General features: G+C 37.5%; 1 long non-coding RNA gene across 1 annotated transcript in view; it reads left to right on the plus strand.

Annotated features, from left to right (window-relative positions):
* LOC133253835 (uncharacterized) overlaps window positions 1-14,084 on the plus strand; it is an 89,856-nt gene that overhangs the window by 43,763 nt on the left and 32,009 nt on the right. The window lies entirely within an intron of this gene.

The raw sequence follows: 14,084 nt of genomic DNA on the forward strand, positions 1-14,084 counted from the left end.
AAAAACATTCTTAAGTGTTTTATCATAAGCCAAAATTCAACTTGGCCTATAATGGAAATTTTAATCTGTAATCTTCCTTGGAATATTGAAACATTGTATTCTATTTATAGGATTGGCCAAAAATTTCATATGGATTTTTCTGTAAGATTTTATGGAAAAATTGAAACAAACTTTTTGGCTAACCCAGTCATTTCCATACAAATTGGTCTTCTTACTTTATGTATGTTTACATCAAGCCCAGGTGAAGGAAAGAACATGTGAAAGAGAAGGATAATAATAAAGGTGAGAGGAGGGTCTGATCGCTGAAAATCTTTGACATCATCTGCAATAAGTGTATGTTTGTTCCTACAGGCATTAGGAAGGCATTGAAAGGTTTTATGTAGGGGAATAGCATGACATATTTGTTTCACTTACAGTAAGAAAGTATTAGAGAATTATACTCATTGAAAAATAGGGTTTTCCTAGTGATTCAATGGTAAAGAATCCACCTGCCAATGCAGGAGACTGAGGTTTCATCCCTGGGTTGGGAAGAGCCCCTGGAGAAGGAAATGGCAACCCACTCCAGTATTCTTGCCTGGGAAATTTAATGGACAGAGGAATCTGGTGGGCCAAGAAGTCCATGGGGTCGCAAAGAGTCAGACATGATTCAGCAACTAAACAACAGCATAGTATAACATATTTAAAATCTAGTAAACTCACTCTGGAAGCAATAAGGGTGGTAGAATAATGAAGAAAAGAAGAATGATCTTCATATCAGGAAAAAGGTTATCTGAGGTATGAGGAAATTTTAAACTATGACACCAGTAAGTAATCTTAAAAGGATTACAGATTCATTCTGGGAGTTATGAGAGAAATAGACAATTCACTCTTTCTGACTTAATGGCTAGTTGGAAATGCTCACTGACATAAAAAGTACAAAAGTCAGAAGTAATGTCGGGGTGATGGGTGGAGACAAAGAGTTCAGTTTGGCAAAACAATTGCCTATGCCTGTAAGTAGTCAGCTAGAAGTGTCCTGTAAGTTGAAACTTAGTAGTATAGAAGCTGAAGATAGAAACATAGATTTTGTGATTACAGATGATCAGTCATCCCATTAGAAAGAAGGATGATGGTTAGGATGGTTGTATAATTGAGAACATATCAAAAACAATAGCCTGAATGACAGAAATTTTTGGAGAGTGGGAAAAAAGACTCCAACAGAAGAATCTGAGAAGAAATAATTAGCAAGATCAGAAGAGAAATGGGACAGAGTGACATTTTATAAACCAAGGAAGAAGGAAGTGTCCAGAGGAGAAGAGTGGTGAGTAATATCAAATACAGAGATGTCAGTATGATGAGGATTTAATGGAATTCATTGAATCAATTCTCCTTATTTTAATAACATAAAGGCTTCTGCAATTTTAAGTCTCTTGCCAGTTATTCAAGCAGAAATAATTTTATTTGTTTCAAAGAATAGTAGCATTTTATCCCCATTGTGAAGTCCATTTTGACTAATCATTATGCTCTTTCTCCAGCTTTTTGACAATCTTTAGCAGAAACAGAGATCCTGGGCAGTTTTTTTAGTATATATACACAAAATAAAAGCAAATGTAAACAAATGCATTTGGATATGTATAAACAAAATATTTACTTTTCACATATTAGGCATTCATAGAATATCCAAATGTGCTTTATGACCTTGCTTCTCTTACAACTTTTTTTCTCTAGTTAGAGATGCTTACATGACCATCTTACCCATCTCCTGAGAAACCTGTATGCGAGTCAAGAAGCAACAGTTAGAACCCTGTATAGAACAACTGATTGGTTCTAAATTGAAAAAGGAATACAACAGGGCTATCTGCTGTCACCCTGTTTGTTTAATCTATATGCTGAGCACATCATGAGAAATGAAATGCCATGCTGGATAAATTACAAGCTGGAATCATGGCAGGTGGGAGAAACTTCAACAACCTCAGATATGTGGATAATACCACTCTAATGGCAGAAAGCAAAGAGGATCTAACAGCCTCTTGATGAGGGTGAAGGAGGAGAGTGAAATAGCTGGCTTAAACTAAATATTAAAAGAAACTAAAGTCATGGCATCTCTGGCCCCATTACTTTCATGGCAAATGGAGGGGGAAAAGGTGGGAGCCTTGACAGATTTCCTCTTCTTGGGCTCTAAAATCCCTGTGGATGATGACTGCAACCAGGAAATCAGAAGACGATTGCTTCTTGGCAGGAAAGCAATGACAAACCCATACAGTGTGTTGAAAAGCAGAGACATTACTCTGGCAACAGTGGTCCATACAGTCAAGGCTGTGGTCTTCCCAATGGTCACATACAGTTGTGAGAGCTGGACTGTAAAGGAGGCAGAGCACCAAAGAGTTGATGCCTTCAAACTGTGGTACTGGAGAAGACTCCTGAGAATCCCTTGGACAGCAAGGAGGTCAAACCAGTCAATCTTAAGGGAAATCAATCCTGAATACTAGTTGGAAGGACTGATGCTGAAACTGAAACTCTAGTATTTTGGTCATCTGATACAAAGAGCTGACTCACTGGAAAAGTCTCAGATGCTGGGAAAGATTGAGGGCAAAAGAAGAGGGTGTCAGAGGATTAGATGGCTGGATGGCATTACCAATGCAATGGACATTAACTTGGGGAGACTTTGGGAGATGGTGAAGAACAGGGAGGCCTGGCATGCTGCAGTCCACATGGTCCCAAAGAGTCAGATATGGCTGACTGAACAACAACAACCTAAGCATCAGCAATGAGGGAAAGGCACAGGACAACTGTGGTGAAGCCTTCCATAGGCTCTCTGAGACTCCTCCAGGTGAATTGACATGGAAAGTAAAGTGACCAGTCTTAACACTGCGAATTAAAAACAGAAGCCCAGCAGTAAAGGCAGGAGCAGAAAGAGAGGCTATAAAGAAGATGGGAAACAGGTCACTGAGTTCATGCTAGTCAGAGACAGAAATGCCAGGTAGAGAAAACACTAAGGCTCAGGGCAAGTTGGAGAAGGAATCAGAATGCCTAATATATTTCTGAGAAGATGTCATTTCTAGGTAAAAATTCTTATAAGCATCTCATTTCTACTTTTAGGTAACTTGATGAATCTGTTCTTTATAACTAAAGCTTAAAAATAAAAGATTAAAAAGAATTTTAAGCTCAGGAAAGAGAAAGCAAACAAGTGAACAAACAAAATAATAGAGGAAAACTTTCTGGAGAATGTAATATTTGAACTAAGCTGGTTCATCAGACAAGTGGGTTGTGCCAATACATCTGTCTTTCAGTTCAGAGAATGACAGTCTTGAAATCAGGTCTGAGGTCTCCAATGAACAGTATTTTGCATTTATGACCTTGAAAAATATTTCTACATTGAATAAAGAATATGGAAGCATGAGAAATTGCCACCAAAAGTCCACTTCACTCCAAAACAGCTCAACATAAAAATGTGCGATTTGATTACAAAGACAACTTAAGAAACCACTAACAAAGGTGTCTCTCTGTATTTCTTCAGTTCTGGAGTTAATCAACCATTTTTATATAAGCCCTAACATCTATCTGAATTTTATTGTAAGAAACATTTTATTCCGCTGAACACCAAAGAATAATTACAATGGCCTCCAAATCTTTTAAAACATGTATTTTACTAATATATTCTTGTATCCCAGATTTTAAGACCAACCAAATAAAAGTGAAACCTTAGTCTTACTACATTAACTTAATTTCTTGAATTCCATGCTTCTTGTTCATATGCAACTACTGAAAAGATTTCAAAAGTTAAGCAAATGAACTTCATATATGGGAATACTTATAGCGATACTATTTCAAGTTCTTGATTGGTGATGGTGTTACTATTGGCAGCAATGAAAATATCTCACAATATACAAAAGTGTCTTACTCTTCCTCATGGTTCCTTGGCCAACAGTCTCATCCCCAAATATCACGGCATAGAGGAGAAGTGGTGTTGGCTTAATTTAGATTTGATTTATGTACTACATCATCAGGAACAGACAAACCTGCATAATAAACAGCATATGTTGGCCTCGACCAAGCATGTGGATTCTGTAATATTAAAAGCAAATGTTCAAGTGACAAAATTAATATTAATGTGTTTTGCAAAATCAAAGTCAGGAGCTACTTTTGGAGGAGCTGAATAATTACAGACCCTGCTGTAGGCCAAATCTCACTTCTTGCACATAATAAAAGAGACCGGGTGGTCCCCAGTATTGAAGCCCACAGGTCTAGTACTCAAAACTAAGTTTCTTTTATTCCTCATATAGAAAGTTTCTCTGTGAGAAAAATACTTTATAAAAATGGCAATTCTAGTTTTTGACAAGAAAAATGGAATTATCTAGAAGATAACCACCACCATTGCACAATTCTCCCAAGTCATATTCACAGTTATTCTGTGTTCTAGTTGCTCCACTTCATTTTGGAATCCTCAACTACAAAGATCATAATAAGCAATAAAGGGAAGAAATTCCTTTAAGGATAAGGGGCAGGGCAATTGATTTCCATCTTGCTCTAAACTTTGCTATTGGAGATACATCTATAATCACTAAAAACTCATACAATTAAACAGTGAATGTTTAAAAATTATTCGATAAGAATCCCAGGAGGCCAGTTTCCCTGAAACCCCATATTCTGATCCCACTTTTGATTTCTGGAATGACATTTCCCCATATATTCTTATACCATAGGTGTACTTTTACATATTTACTGCCCCTCTTCTTGGGTCTGTCCTTCTGTTTCTCATTGTGTCCACTCTGACAAATGATAGTTGTCAAGGCTCCACTCTCCTCACAGATGGAACATGGAAGTGTTTTCACTTTGAATTACACAACTCCTTTCTACACAGGCTTGCAGCCAAGCTGCTTAGAACCAAGTGTTCCACTGTCGATATTTCTCTGAAACAGTCAGAAATAAATCTGTCCATTTCATATTAATGTGTCCTCATATCTTTAAATTTCAGAATGAATTGCCTTGGGGTTCTGTTGTTTTATCTGAGAATTTTCCAAACATATATTGCCGGTTTCCCTATCATTAAACGTCAAATCTCAGTGAGTCAAATCTCATCTCAGTGAGTCCAAATTCTATATATCTGCCCTTGTCATGTAAGCATGAAGGGTAGAAAAGAAGAAAACTGAGAAAGTACTGAAAGGCTTCTATGTTTAGTTGTTTATAAAGAAATGAAAAAGAGGTCACTAGCCTGAAAGGCATTGTTATTTTTATTTTTTATTTATTTTTTTAAATTTTATTTTATTTTAAAATTTACAATATTGTTATTTTTAATCATCCCATAATAGTGAGCAATTTTTTTTTCAAATGTGATTTTCTCAAGATTCTAAAAATCTGAAACATGTCTGCTGCCTGAGGTTCAGTGTCAAAAGTCACTATTGAAAATGTTGCCACTCATTTTTTAAAATAACATATTTTCTCAAATATTATAAAAGTGCTTTCTTTAAAATAATTCCTAAGAATAAAGAAAAACATGGAGAAATAAAGATAGACTATGATCTTTTACCCAGACATACCTATTCTCAATTTCTCATGTACTTTTACAATATGTATATGTGCATGCACATGTATTGTCAAAAGATTGAGGGCATAGTAAAATTTTATTTGAGGGAACATTGATTGGAATTGAGCAGCATCCAATCTAGTAGCTAAGGAAAGAATGCTGAGGAGCTGTACAAAATGAAAGACAAAAAGACGAGGGAATGAGGAAGTTATATCAGGCAAAAAAGCAAGTTGTTTATTGTAAAGTTACTTTCCTTTGCAGGATGGCAGGAGTCTATCAGCCAAAGCAAAACACTGATTAAGCAATCCCTGATCCACTGGTTTAAGATTCCACTTCTAGGAGAGCAAAACTGTAATTAGTTTGGGAAGGTTTAGCAAACACAAATGTTGTATGTCTGTTACAGAAAAAAGATCATATAGTTGCATAACCAACTTTTTACACCTGCCAGCAAACATATCATGAGACTTTCTCACCACTAATAAGTGCATCTTTACATCATGTCTAATGGCTACACACTATTCCATTGTATGCCTGTTACCCAACTTTTAAATCAGCGATTAGGATGTTTCTAACTTGTCCCTATTGAAGACAATGTCTTAATGATTATAATTGAAAATATATCTTGGTACAAAAATCTCAATGTCTCCTTAAGATAAATTTTTAGAAATTAAGTTGCTGAGTCAAACTGCAAGCATATTTTAAAATCTGACCCATGGTGTCCAGGTGCCTTCCAAACTGCAGTAGATGGATACGGTGTCTTGCCCTACCTTTCATTCATTTTTCAGAGGCAACACACGTACTTTCTAAGTCCTAGGACATGTGCTGGTATAAGACAAGGGGCTATGGAAGGAATAAAATATGGTTCCAGCCAAGTTCTCCCAGAGCTTATAGCTTAGTTAATGGGATATAAACATAATTTAAATGCAATGTTATATTTGACAGAGTTTGAGCAGTAATGTTTAATCCTCCTTAATCAAAGAGGATAAATAACATGCATTAAACATGAGCTGGGTGCTTTTGCCTATTACCTCATCTTCTACTACAAACATTATGAGATGGGTCTTCTTATCTTCATTCTATTAACACACAGAAAAAATCTAAGACCCAGAGAACGTAAGCAATTTTTAATAGTTTGACTGCTCTAGTCTCAGCTCCATAATCCGCTAGGTTTGTGATTCTAGATTTGTGAACGTCTCTAAGATTTGCTTTTCTTTTTCTGCAACGTGAGAATAAAATGAAGTTCAAGACTGTAAAGGACTGAATTAAATGTGAATTATTGGAATATGTTTAGCACGGTGCTTCCTTGGTGGCTCAGATGCTAAGGAATCTGCCTGCAATGCAGGAGACCCAGGTTCGATATCTGGGTTGGGAAGATCCCCTGGAGAAGGAAATGGCAACTCATTCCAGTATTCTTGCCTAGAGAATCCCATGGACAGAGGAGCCTGGCAGGCTACAGTCCATGTGGTCACAAAGAATCAGACACGACTGAGTAACTAACACACACTTTAGCACATAGCAATCATTGGATAGGTATCATTAATATCACCACTGCCTCTACTAAGTATCTGTATCACAGAAGAATGAGAATGGCCACTCTGCTTATAATCCTTTTCTTAATCAGAAATATTTCTTCAGTGTTCAACCTAAATCTCCTCAGCACCCTTCAGTGACACCTGGCAACATAAAAAATAAATAAATAAAATAATATTAAGTAATTGAAATATCTCCAAGATATTCTTCCCACTTATAATTTGCTGGTTCTTTAATTATTTTTATGAAAACTCTGCTGCCTCTTAAGGATGTATCACAGTCCTGCACTTGGTTTTGAACATGTGAAGATGTTATTATAAATTCAGTTTCTAAAACAATTTAAAATACATTTAAAAAAAATATTCTAGCAGCAGGAGCAATTACCTCATGGCATTATCTAAAAGCAGGAAGAACAGACTGCAGGTGATTCAAATAAGTTACAGGTGTAGAATTCCAAGGTAAGAAAACATCTTTGAACTACTTCCATGTTAGCATTTCTCATTTATGTAAGATACATAAAAATTCATAAGTGATATACTCTGAGCCTCTCAAGTAATCTATTAAACCAGATCATCTTTTCCATTAATTGTTCCAGAAACTACTCACAGTCAAAGGCATAACTGGCATTTGATTCTCTTATTTGAATTTTTATAGTGTTTCTAAATAGAAGTCAGCAAGTTACTTTTGCTTATTTCTGTTAAACAGAAAGATTTCATTGACAGAGACACAGAGAGAAAAGTTTTTATCTGTCTTTATGCTTCTAATATTCATTTTAATCAGTTAACAGGCTCTATTTGGGTTTTAGAGCATGAATAAAATAGCCCTCCAAGTGAAACTATCTCAAGCATTTCACCAAAAACACAGAGATGTTCTTCATTAAACATGTAAAGATGCAGATGAATTATCTGCCTAAAAATGCTCAAGTAAGCAGCAATGATGAATGTAAAAAGGGTTAATATCAGTATCTTGAAAATTTACTGTACTAAGAATCTGCCTGCTTTGCTCTTTATCATTTACCTAAAATTAGCTCCACAGGGTGTTTCTTTAGTAAATTCACTAATTATTGATATCAGTTGCTTTAATTTCAAGTTTTAGGGTAACAAGTACTGGTGGAATATTTGTCCCAAATTCCAATATAATTTTGCTTTTGTTTTCAGTGACTTAAAAACTGTGGATCACTAAGCCTTAATTATTACTATAGCAAAGAAATTCATTTAAATCATCTCAACAAAGGATTACTCTTAATGCAATATTATTACACTGAGAATTTGTGGGATGTCATGAAAAGGAAAAAAGCATTCCACCATACTAGGAAATATATACACAGGACTTACAATTAATGTAATTCATGTAATAAAAAATAATGCTTTCATCTGTTACAAAAATCTTTATTAGCATGGATATTGGATTTATAAAGCCATTAATAAATTCAAATTGCTAAACAGCAATACAAACCTACTCCTAAAAATGAATGATACTCACTTTTCTTTTTCCTACTTGAAGTATGCTTTAAAAAGTCTCTCTGGCCAGAAGAGAACCATATTATCCAATTGTAGTGAACATTTTTTTCTTATAAATGGAACATCAACCTTGCATATGCAGTGTCAAAGAATTTACTAGTGCCTGCATTTGAAGGCCAGAGAGCTTCAACTCAATTAAAAAAAAGAAAGATTTGTTTTCTCTAAGTGTCATATACCCCTTCAATGACTTCAAAGTCAGACCCATTTCCAGTCCTCTAAGACATAAAATGCAGTACTCATGTCAAGTGAATTTTCTAGTGGGTTATTTATTTCCATCTGTCTTATATTTATGGGCGGGTCGAGCACAAGATCTGAGCCTGCTTGAGAGGGAGATGAAAGACAGACTACTCTAAAGAAAGCGTCAACATTAAACAAGAAAATAAGAGTCAACATAAGCAAATTAAACTAAAAAGCTTGGGGGGATGTCTACCTTTTAGGCAATTTCATGTGCAAATCTTAATTTGCAAGTATGGAAATTTAGCCATCTCCACTATATACAATATAGTTAGAAATAATCATTTATGTAAACAAAACTGATGGATGTGTATTTCCTAAGTAGCATGATGCAGTTTTATCTGTTGAAATCTTCTTAGTTCCTATAACACTGTTTCAGTTTCCCAAGTTCTCTTTCAATGATATACTATCCATTTTTAGCACTCTAATTTACCTTTCCATGAAATTTCATTTTTCATTAAGGTTTATGAACCTTATTTTCTGCCAATAATTAAAAGCAGAAAAATAAATATTCTGGTGTGTGTTGGACAGAGGTTCTTGACTCATCGCACATTAAACTGTGCCTAATTTATGCTAGTGTTAACTGCAGATTTACAGTCTTTGAACTTTTTAAATAAGTCAATGCTTTATTTCTCTAATGTAAACACTGTTGTTTGTTCAGATTTCTATAAAATATTTAACAAGTTACTCTGATGTCCTCAGGTAAAAGTAACTTAAAAATGAGACCAGCCTAATTGAATCAGATACTTTGTAGCTTTCTGTGCTAAGTGCCTTGTGCTAAGTCGATGTAGTCCTTTTTGACTCTTTGCGAGCCCATGGACTGTAGCCCTCCAGGCCCTCTGTCCATGGGATTTTCCAGGCAAAAATGCTGGAATGGGTTGCCATTCCCTTTTCAATGGGATGTGCCTAACCCAAGATTGAACTGACATCTCTTTATGTCTCCTGCATTGCAGGTGGGTTCTTTACCAATAGAGCCACCTGGGAATTTTAAGGAGTTTTCTTCCTGTCCCTGCTGCTGCTGCTAAGTCGCTTCAGTCGTGTCCGACTCTGTGCAACCCCATAGATGGCAGCCCACCAGGCTCTACTGTCCTTGAGATTCTCCAGGCAAGAACACTGGAGTGGGTTGCCATTTCCTTCTCCAATGCATGAAAGTGAAAAGTGAAAGGGAAGTCGCTAAGTTGTGTCCGACTCTTCGAGACCCCATGGACTGCAGCCCACCAGGCTCCTCAGTCCATGGGACTTCCCAGGCAAGAGTACTGGAGTGGGGTGCCATTGCCTCCATAATTATAGATAAAAACCAATGTTATTTACCAGAAAGAAAATACATACAACTTTAATCAGTCTTTTGAGATGGTCAAAATGTTAACAATGTAATGTGATTAGAATCAGATAATTTACCTCTCGGAACAATTTTGGGGGCATGAGAGTCAGTTTTAGGAGAGCAGAATTTGCAAACAGGACTTCTCAGCATTCTCCTAGGTTAGCCTATAGTAGATAGTCTTTATTGTGAGCAGCTTTGGTTTCTTATTTAAGTGGTTCCCTACAATGTTTACTGAAAAATAATAATAATAGTAACCCACCTGAGCTTTTCCAATTGGTAAACCTTTTATAAATTTGATCTTAAAAAATCATTAACTCCAAATCTCAATGGCTTAGCACAACAATATATGTCACTTCTTGCCCATATGCATGAACAAAACTTTCTCCTCTGGATAGGTTGTTAGGACCTGGACTAACAAGAGATTTTACTGTCTCATGCCACGCCTTGTGATGCTTCGGCATTGGCCACAGCAAAGGAAGACAGAGCACAGAAACCCACAGCTGCTCTTAAGAGAAGTGCTTCATCTCTGTTTACAGTTCATTGGCAAGTTATGTCCCCAACATAAACTTCAAGGGATATTAGGAAATTTTCAAGCAAAGTGGAAAGAGTCAACTATAGTGAAGTCTAGTAAACTCTGTCACCTTCTGTTCACTAATTATTCAGCTTCTTCTTCTTGCCACATATAACACATATCCAGTAACTCGTACGGAGACAGCCTAAATCTCAATCGGTCAACACCAGAATCTCAAAGTCCAGTATGTCCAGGGAAAGTTAATAGTCCTTACCAAGCCCAGATGTGGCTTCTCTTGGTCTGGAGATTTATGAATTTAGAAGCCAAATTTCCTGTCTCTATATACACACACTCTCTCTGTCTCTCTCTCAATTTCTTTCCCTCCTTCTTTCTCAATAAACAAAGGCATGACAGAACCAGAGTAATTACAATAATATACTCACTTTTAGAAAGAAGACAATTACTGCTGGCTCAGATGGTAAAGAATCTGCCTGCAATGCAAGAGACCTGCGTTCAGTCCCTGGGTCGGGAAGATCCCCTGGAGAAAGAAATGGCAACCCACTCCAGTATTCTTGCCTGGAGAATCCCATGGACAGAAGAGCCTGGAGGGCTACAGTTCATGGGGTCACAAATAGTCAGACACAACTGAGTGATTCACACACACACACACACACACACACACACACAAATCAGGCATAATCAGCAGCGCATATAAACCCCAAAGTCCTGCCGTGCATACTCAGAGAAGATTCCCTACCTGTATGTGCCACCCTATGGCAGTTCTTTTTCTCCCCATTGCCTTCTTTGCTTGTATCTGGAAATAAGTCTCGGGGCTGAAGAGCAGCCTCCTCAGGCTCCTTATTCACTTAAGCTTCTGAGCACAAAGGCCATTTTCAGCTTCTCCAGTCAAAGGCGCCTTCCGTCCAGGTTTGTGGTTTCTTTGGCAGTACACTTCTCTCAAATACTTAAGAGGCTTCTTCTCTATTTGTCTCATCAGCTCCACATGCCAGTAACCACACCCATGCTTTTAAATACCTAGTTCTCAAATCTCCAGTAGCCCTTTGTTTTCTTCACTGCCTGTCTTTTTCTCTCAATTTGATGGTGGCTCTCTGAAGTTTATCTGTAATAACAGGTGGGAAGACCTCATTTAACATTTTTAACACTTTCTCTGTCCTTGCGCATGTGTGCTCCGTCATGTCTGACTGTGACCCCGTAGACTGCAGACCACCAGGCTCCTCTGTCCCGGAATTTCCCAGGCAAGAATACTGGAGTGAGTTGCCATTTCCTCCTCCAGAGCATCTTCCTGACCTAGGGATCAAACCTGACTCTCCTGTGTCTCCTGCATTGGCAGGCAGATTATTTACCACTGCACCAGCTGGGAGACCATAAGTCCTATAATCAAAAGAAAGTTTTCGTTGACTATTTGTTACTTAAAGCCTCCATAAAATTTCTTTGAGTATAGTTTGGGTCTAGAAGCAGTTGACTTTTCCAATACTATGGGAATCCCCATTTCTAGACCCTCTTTATATCTTCATTTCTGCTTCTGAACCAGTCAGTTCTTTCCTGGGTTCATCTTTATGTTTGAAATAGCTTGCCAAGCACAGCAAATGGCAGTTAGCATACACTGCTGTGGATCTGTTTTCTACCTCTTCCCTAGGAATAGTTACATAGGTATATAATCTGCCTTTCAAGTTGTGACATGCAAGAGCTTCACCAAATGTTTTACTGCCACACAACATTCGTTTTCTTCTCTGTCTCCTCCAGCCTCATTTTTCTCACTGCCTGTCCTGTACATATCCATTTTTTTCTTACAGTACAGTCTTCATTTCTAAAGCTAATTTCTGTATTAGTGAGATCAGCTGAGGTTAAACTGTGGTAGCACAATAACTGAAGAATCTAATCTGTCATAACACAGGTTAATTCCTTGTTCACAGAAAGTGTATATATTACAAGAAAACTCTCCTCCATCAAGTCACTCGAGGAACCAGGCTATCTGTGGTCCATCTGTCTTTCCCCTGGCCATCTCAATCTGCAGCTCTCAAGGCTGCCAAGTCAAGAGGAACTTACAATCACACTTAAATGCCTCAGACTTGAAGTGACACACGGCAGTGCTCTCCTGGCAAGAGAGTCTGGGAAACCTTTGAATGTGTTTAGGAAGAAGAGTAAGACTGAGTATTGTGGGGGCTAGTCACTTCTAGCTTCCAGTACTTTTAATGTTGAGATAAACATGGAAACATAGATAAGTCATAGTAATGTTATTTGACCACTTTGATGGAGAAATATTTGTCAAATAAAATAATTGGATCATATAATAAATGTAAATGGAAAGTAGGAATTTGATCCATTTCTTCAATTTTGAAAACACCTATTGACTAATATGGGCTTCCCTGGTGGTTTAGTGGTAAAAAATCTGCCTGCCAATGCTGGTGACACAGATTTGATCCCTGGGTTGGGAAGATCCCCTGGAAAAGGAAATGGCAACCCACTCCAGTATTCTTGCCTGAGAAGTCCCATGGACAGAGTAGCCTGGTGGGCTACAGTCCACAGGGTTACAAGACTCGGACATGACTTAGTGATTAAGCAACAACAAGAACAGATTGACTAATATGCCATACAAGAAACGTGTGTGTGTGAGTGCTAAGTCGCCTCAGTCATGTCCGACTCTTTGCAACTCTATGGACTGTTGCCCACCAGGCCCCTCTGTCCATAGGATTCTCCAGGCAAGAATACTGAAGTGGGTTGCCATGCCCTCCTCCAGGGAATCTTTGCAACCCAGGGATTGAACCAGCATCTATGCTGTCTCCTGCGTCAACAGGCAGATTCTTTACCATTAGCACCACCAAGAAAGCTATATGACAATATAATTAGCTCTTAATTTTTTACAAAAAGTCCCTCAAAACTAGTGATGCCACATGGAAAACAAATGTTTGAAGAAAGCTAAGACACTAGCAGGAAACACTGAGAAGTGGGGCAGGAAATACAAAGGGAAAGAGGTGAGTAGATAGGAGGAAAGTAAGAGAAAAACATCCAGGAAAGATTTAAAATGCTATAGAACATAAGGTATTATTTTTTTTAAGATAAGTAAGGAGTCCACATAAGGCAGTTCCTTACAACTTCAAAGCTTTATCATAGTTAGGACATCAAGGTTGAATACAAATAGAAGTATTCTAAGTGATTCTCAGAAGTGGATATTCCTTAACATCTAGGTCAAGAATGAGAGCTGTAAGCATTTGGATGAGAAAATGATGACCCAGATAATAAATTATTCTCTCCACCATTCATAATAAACAGGATAGTATTTGCCCTTCTAAGTTAAAGGACACTATTCATCATCATTCCAGCACCCCATGCACAGGGGGTCTGAGAGAAAGAGGGAGCAGAGATAGAAACCATCAGGGCTTGATCAAGCAAGAAAAAGACATGCACTAAACTATTTGCAAGAAATATTTCAAACAAGAATAAATAGTC

This window comes from Bos javanicus, chromosome 1 (assembly GCF_032452875.1).
Source record: "Bos javanicus breed banteng chromosome 1, ARS-OSU_banteng_1.0, whole genome shotgun sequence".
Classification (NCBI taxonomy): domain Eukaryota; kingdom Metazoa; phylum Chordata; class Mammalia; order Artiodactyla; family Bovidae; genus Bos; species Bos javanicus.